Raw genomic sequence first — 7,697 nt, forward strand, 5'->3', positions numbered from 1 at the left:
GGTCATTCCAGGCAGCAAAACTGGTAAATATCCTCTATAAATGGAACATCTAACTTTTATGGATAACAATTCCTCTCCCAAGGAGAACCATTTATGAGAAAAACTACATTTATGGAAGCATGTGAAGTTTCCCCTTAACTACTGCACACAGAAAGAATATGTTGTTAGGAGACAATTCTCAGTTGGGCTGCTCTATTAAAAAATAAAACCCCAGGGAGGATGTGTTTTGAAAAGCAAAAAAATACAACAGAGTTTTAGGAGAAATGTATGTTTTTTCTTCTTTTCTCTGATAATGCATGTATATTTATCATAATTATTTTGTGGGTTTAATTTTTTTTAGTCATTATTTTAAAATCATAAATAAATAAATAAATAAATAAATAAATAAATAAATAAAGTCTCATAACTGGCAATCAGCCTTTTTATGTGTGCAGTTTTAGATGGCTTTTAAAGGGATAAAATGAGTATATTCCCTCCTTCCCTCCCTCTTCCAAATAGTTGGAACCATCCCACCCATTCTCAACAATTATGGCTGAACTGGATTTGAAGGGCCCATTTAACCCTGAGAGTCTGACTCACCCATCCTTTCTTTCAAACTTCAATTTGTACTACTTAATAAACTGGACATGAAAACTCAGTAAAATGTGACAAGCAGAGCCAAAGACTGTAGTGGTCAAACTCTTTTCAGAAGAAATAATATTGTAGGGGAAAAAATTGGAAATCTGGATATTGAGTTGTCACCCCTAATGCCGGTGCTTTTTTATAAAAAAAATGTATAATATATTCCCAACGGTGAACAGGGTTATATGAATAAAAATTCAAGAATTCTGGCTGAACATCTTACAAGTAAGCAATGCTATATGAACTAGAATGGAAAGGCACTTAAAGACAATTTGCATGCAGCTAGATGCTGTCAACATAATTATAGTAATTACATATTCAAAAGTTCTCCATAAAATAGGAAAACAATGCTAGCATATGATACATTTTGAAAGGCAACCATTTATCAACTAAATCCGTTACTAATAGCAGGGTTATTTTAAATTAATTTATTTGCATTAAGAACCAAATATGTCTGGCTAATTTTGAAACAAAGATCAAATAGCCAGAAGAAAAAACTATAGCAAGATCAATCATAGTCTATGGACAAATTATAAATAATCTAATTTAATTGTTGCTCTTTCCCATAAAATGAAGATCCACTTAATCTCATTTCAGAGATTGTGATAAAAATATCAAGTTATTTCTTAATAATGAACATGCAGTTAAACTTAATACAATACAAGAGTGGAAGAATGCCTAATTATAAAATTTATTCTAATTACTGGAATTTTTCAATTTCCTATTACATGGCTATATGAAATATCTTCCTTTTTACAATTTAAAAACACTGAATAGATATATATATATATATATATATATATATATATATATATATATATATATATATATATATATATATATACACACAAAAGATAAAAACGAGCACCAGGAGGTAAAACAATTAAATGTTTAATAAATAGATAACCTAGCTTTCGATGGCTGTATTGTTGCCATCATCGTCAGGGTGTAAAAGCCAGAGGGTGGGGGAGCTCATTTATAAGCACAAATGCACCTGCACACGGCTCATAGACCTCGTTATGGGGCCCGGTCGATTGATCCTCCCATCACTCATGTTAGATGTATTTCTGAGTTCTAAGTTCCTGCAGTTGATTACTTCTCTGTTTTCATTATTTGGTAACTATATTTAAAAATTGATACAGGTGAAATCAGTATTAATATACTGCAGCTAAGGAAAATTCATTAACTGTGAAAAAGGCAAGTGGAACTTAGATTGCTTGTTAAGATTTACAGGACATATTTTGTTATGTTGTAAATAAGAGTACCAGTTTGGTGCAGTGGTTAAGGCACCAGGCTAGAAATGGGAGACCTATGAGTTCAAGTCCTACCTTAGCGATGAAAGCTATCTGGGTGACTTTGGGCCAATCACACTCTCTCAGTCCAACCCACTTCACAGGGTTGTTGTGGGAGAAAATAGGAGGAAGGTATGTTGGATATGTTAGCTCCTACTTGTGTTATTTGTAAAAAGTAATAAAGGCAGGATATAAATAAATACATAAACTAAAATACTAAAGAAAATTTGTGCATTGTTGTCAGCTCTTCAAAGTAGTTCAGGTCAGAAACAGACATTGCAAATTTGGCTGAAATTATGGTTTATTAGTGTAAATAGTATATACTAAGGAATACAAAAATAAAAGTACTCAACTAATTCTTTGATTACTGATACAGTAGTATTAATATATTCCCATTTGTGACATTCTTTTACCATGATTTCACTGAAAATAATTCAGTCACAGAACGAATGGTATTCTAATTCTCAAAAATTTCATTTAATCAATTTTATCTTATAATGAAGATAATTTTGATAAATATACCATAAAGTAATTCTGAACTCTATATCTGGGTCATAATAGTATGAATTGTGGACTAGGTGCTAACCCCTTAAGGAGAAATCATGATTTCCTGATTTGCTGTCTTTACACTGTGATAAAAGTAAAAAATATTTAGTTCATCTTTTGTGAACTAGTAAGTAATCAGAAACAAGCTGATGTTATAGGTTAGCTAAGGTTGGTGTTTCCCTGAGAATTCTGAGTGTTTAAATGGAATTCTAAGTTTTCATTATACAAGGACCTAGTGGGCTTATGTCCATTGTGTAGATTGTTAGCATATAGATTCAAGGCATGCTATTTTTCTAACCAGACTAGAGTGCAGGATAAAACATATTTTAATAGTAATTTTTATTAAAAGTTACAATTTAAAAAATAAAAACTAATGTGAAATAGACAAAAATTCTTTGTTTTTCTATATTGTTCTGTCCTGTCTTAGACATGAAAGCTGGCCCTCTCTCTCAAATGGCTATTGTCTCATCTCCCAAAGTTCTAAATCTGCCAAAGACTGCTGTTTTGCAGTCTCCTCATGAGGAATAACTGTGTAGAACACTTCTGGGTGATCTCAGTGCCTCTCCTTATCCAGAGAGGAAATACAAAGAACTGGTCTACTCACTAACTTTTCATTCCACCATGGACATCAACTCTTTGTTTCAGTTTGTTTACTGAATGCTCCCTAACAGATTACTTCTGGGGCAGATTTTAACAGAAAATAAAACCTTGTCCAAAACTCTTGCTCAGGAAAAGCTAAGATAATATCTTCTTTGTATCAAACTGTTCTCCTAGTTATGTCAATTCAAAATGTGTTCAATAATCAGGTGGTTTGCCATTACAGCTTTCTGGAATTCTTTTCATTATTTCCCTCTCTAACCTACAGTTGAGAGAGTTCCTTGTGATTGGGCATTCAAGTATTAACTAAATCTAATCTGGTTTATTGTTATGCAATTAGACATAGTTGTCTAGCTGCTGCCATTTTAGTGGGTATTTCTGTTGTGCGGCATGAAGATTTTTTTAAAAAAAATGTTTTCCAATTAAACATGTTTAAAACATTACTTGTATATATGACATTAGAAGACAGAAAATAAAAGAAGAGGGCAAAGAAAAATATAGTAAGCAACATTAATCTTTTATTAGTACCAAAGATTAGATTGTTCTGTTGTAATTAATTACATAGGATCAATAAATATTCTTTGTTTATTGCTGTTTTCTGTGTGGGTTTCACTGCTAAGTTTGTTTTTTATTTTGCATGAGAGATGTAAAATATGCTACTTTTGTTCTTTCTTTGAGAAGAAACTACCACAGAGACTGAACGGGGAACTTTCATTGTTACTTAGTATTGATTACAAAAAGTGCTCATAGTTTTCCTTCATTATAACCAAGCTATGAAGAGTCAGAAAGAAATATTACAAATGTAGTGCTTGAGAACAAAACTACCTCATCATAACTACAGTGTTATTATGCAGAAGATTAATTCATTTCAGTGAGATTTTAGAGGAAGCTTTGCCTTAATTCAAAACAGGTTCAAAATTGAAATTTTTTACAAATCGGTTCCCGATAACACTATGGAGATACTCATATAGTTTTCTGGTCAACAATGCAAAACAGATTTGCCTTTGCTTTTTTTTTTTTTTTCTGTGTTGCTCTTGTTGTTTTAACTTTCTGATTGAGCCTACAGCCCTGTTTTTCCCTAGTGATCTCCCATATGTGCATTAACCAGCTTGCTGAGCTTGGATAAAGCTGGAACAGCTGCAGTCAACTAGAAAAAAGTAGAAAAAGATTTTCCTGATGTTAAAAACTTGCTGTTCTTTGATAACTGGGTTTTAATTATCAAAAGCCAGATTTCTTCGGTTTTGACAAAGATAAAAATAAGGACAGATGCCTCTGTTTTGTTTTCTTTGTGTGTGTTAGTGTGTATGTGTGTGTGTGTGTCTTTTGCCGCTGGTCTTCCCTGGCATGGACCTAAATACTGCTCCAGTGTCTTGAAGTTTTATAAGTAAAAACAAACTGTCCTAATCTAATTTCTTCTATACTATGCTTTCTTTCAATACATTTCTTTACTAATTTCAGATGTGAAAGTGCATATCTTAGGGCAGGGGTCTTCAAACTTGGCCCTTTTATGACTTGTGGACTTCAACTCCCAGAATTCCTCGACCAGCATGCCTGGCTGAGGAATTCTGGGAGTTGAAGTCCACAAGTCATAAAAGGCCCAAGTTTGAAGACCCCTGTCTTAGGGGATGGGAGAGAGAAGGTATCCTTTATCGCCACAGGAGCAACATTCAATTTTCAAAATCATGTCCCGAATTTTTTAGTGATTCTATGATCAGGGAGCTGTTCTCTGAGATCAAATCCTTCTCTTTAGGAGAAACAATGCTTCCAGCGAAGGCCTCTCTTCCTCCCTCACTTCCAATCTCCCCTCAGTACTTTTGAGACTTATTAGCTTCTTCTGTTCCATAATGCATTTCATGTGTAAATATTCTGTGCTATGGACATGTGTTTCTTAAGCATTTAAGCGTTAAGCCATATTCCCTAGTATCATGTTACCTTAATAAATGGTTCAGAGAAAAGAAGACAGTTAAGCTTTTCTGTGAAATGAGGTCATTGCACTGCCTAAGGCTTTTCTGAGTAAGGTGCTAATGAAGATGTTACCTCCTTCAGTACACAACCTGTTATCCTTTCTGTTTCAGAAGGAACGTGCTTGAAAAAAATTGAGGAACTCGGACTTTCCACCAACTAAATAACCAGAAAGTAGAAGATCTATGAGAGCACTAAAACAAATCTTAGGATGTTTACAAGAAATTCAGTGTCTTAACAACCCTTTTTAAAACTTTCTCTATGTTTGGAAGCTAAGCAAGGTCAGATCTGGTTAATACTTGTTCAAGAGACCTTGAGGGAATCCTAGCCTGGTTGTAGGCTAGACTGGGAGGTAAAAAAATAATCTAGAGTGGTGTTTCTCAACCTTAGCAACTTTAAGGTTTGTAGACTTCAACTTCCAGAATTCCATAGCTAGCATTCTGGGAATTGAAGTTTACACATTTAAAAATGGCTAAGATTGAGAAATGCCAGCATAGGGTAACAATGGATATGCAATCCTATATTTTCCCCCAAAACAAAATGTCAAGAATGTATCCATGAAGTCAGAACAAGCTGGGCCAAACTTGCAGGATACTTTATCTTTTTAAAACAGCGGTTCTCAACCTATGGGTCGCGACCCCATTTGGGGTCGATCGACCATTTTACGGGGGTCGCCAAACAATGAGATCTGCCATTTTCCCCCCTCAGGGGGTGCCGCCATGCATGTGCGCCGCGCATGCGGGGCGCCGCCGTGCATGGGGGGTGCCGCCGCGCATGCGCGCTGCACCATGCATGCGCAGCACGTTCGTGTGACGGGGTCGCCGTCACACGAACGTTGAGAAACGCTGTTTTAAAAGGTAATTCAGTAAGGTAAATATTCAAATAAGCAATAAAAAGGAGCCAATTTTTCCACAACTTTTATTGATCTTACCATAGTTTTTAACTCAATTAATAGAGTTACAGAGTGTATGAAACTTTGGCTTTGGAGGCTCAGACTACTCTATTTAACCAAAGCTTTATGTACTTGTTTGTACCTATTTCATTTGTACATAGATGACATCTCAGTAAGCCAATTTACATATGCCCAAAGTCAAATATAAATGTGTAAACCTCTTATTGTACACTGATGACATGTTATCATAGTCCCTAGGAGGACAGAAAGATTGCAGTGCCGGTGTAGTTCTTAGTGTGAACTTCCCTTCCTGAATATTAATAAGCCCAATCTAAGGTGATTGTTTTCAGGAAGAGAAAACGTTCTCTTCAACTGGAAGGAAGAGATGAATTAGACTTAAATGGAGAGTTGATGGAAAACCAATTTATCAAGTTGAATCATTCCTATAGCAAGGAAGATCTTTTTAGAATCAGGATCCTAGATTCCATATTTTTAAGTTGAGCTCATTGAAGGCCATAGCTAGTTCTCTAGTTCTCCAATTGCCTTATTAATCATAGCCATCCTGGAAAGTAACTCCCATTGTTAAAGTCTATAATGTAAAAAATAATTCTGATTTTACCATATGGAGAAGAATTATGGTTTTTATGAATGCTCCCATGTGGAACAAAGTCAATATTCATTTCTAAAATCTATCCTGGGTGTGGATAAATCCATGCCAACCACTGTGGCTAGAGCCGGGCTACAAATATTTTACATAGAAATATACATTTTAATTAAAGTATGTGACAATAGGTTGGAAATCAGTGGAAACAGCTAGATTCTCAAACAGCAGTTGTTCACACATTTAAACAAATAACAGGTAATATGGTGGATGCCTGTGTTTTGATTTGTTTATCAAACTGAAAAGAGTGAGTCAGGTAATTTTTGCAAAGAACTTAATAAATATAGACCATTTAAAATATCCCTACTTCTTAATCTCACTTGATAACTCCTGGAAAACGAATTCTTTCTACAATCATTTTTCAGAATTGTCCAATCACATATAACTCTACCTCTAAGTTCTTTCTGTTGCTAATGCCAACATTTAATGTTATTTTCACCTATTAATTCAACAGGCTGGCGTCCTTAACTTTGGTATTTTTTATTCCTATTCCTTTAAGAATCTTAACAATATCTCACAAACAAACCATCATTCCGCTATAAAATGTCAAATGTTCTCATTAGCACTTTTGCTCTGATTCCCACTTATGTGTTCTTTCTTAAGGAGTGCTGAGTTTCCACAATGAGTGGGTAAGCTTACCAACACTCTATAAAGAGGTGTTTGCAAAGGAATGAATGTATAAATTGGCCACACAGCATGCTTATTTTCTGTAGTGCTGAGTGGTTTTGTGCTGTATGTGAAAGAGCAGTTTTAAGCTCATGGTCTTTTTTTTCTTTTCAGAAAATCTAAAAAGAGAAAAAATAAGGACTTGGTATATGTATGTGAATGTAATATAAACAGCAAAAGGTCACTGGGAGAAAATGTAATTGCCTAAATAAGATGTTATGACAGCTGTAGCGCACTGCTGAAACAATTAGAGATTTATGGTTGTTTCCAAATGTTCCAAGCTATAATTGACAGTCGAACAATAAAGATTTTTGTTTCATTGAGTCACAGAATACAGCACATGCATGCAACCTTTTTTTTTTTTGGCTATACCTAGACTAAGTGTATTAGCCCATGTGTGCAAAATATTCTCTCCTCCCAAGTCCTCAGCCATCATTTCTCTGATTTGTTTTTATTTGTG

Source organism: Crotalus tigris, unplaced genomic scaffold, assembly GCF_016545835.1.
Source record: "Crotalus tigris isolate CLP2741 ecotype Arizona unplaced genomic scaffold, ASM1654583v1 scf7180000023680.619571, whole genome shotgun sequence".
In the NCBI taxonomy this organism is placed as follows: domain Eukaryota; kingdom Metazoa; phylum Chordata; class Lepidosauria; order Squamata; family Viperidae; genus Crotalus; species Crotalus tigris.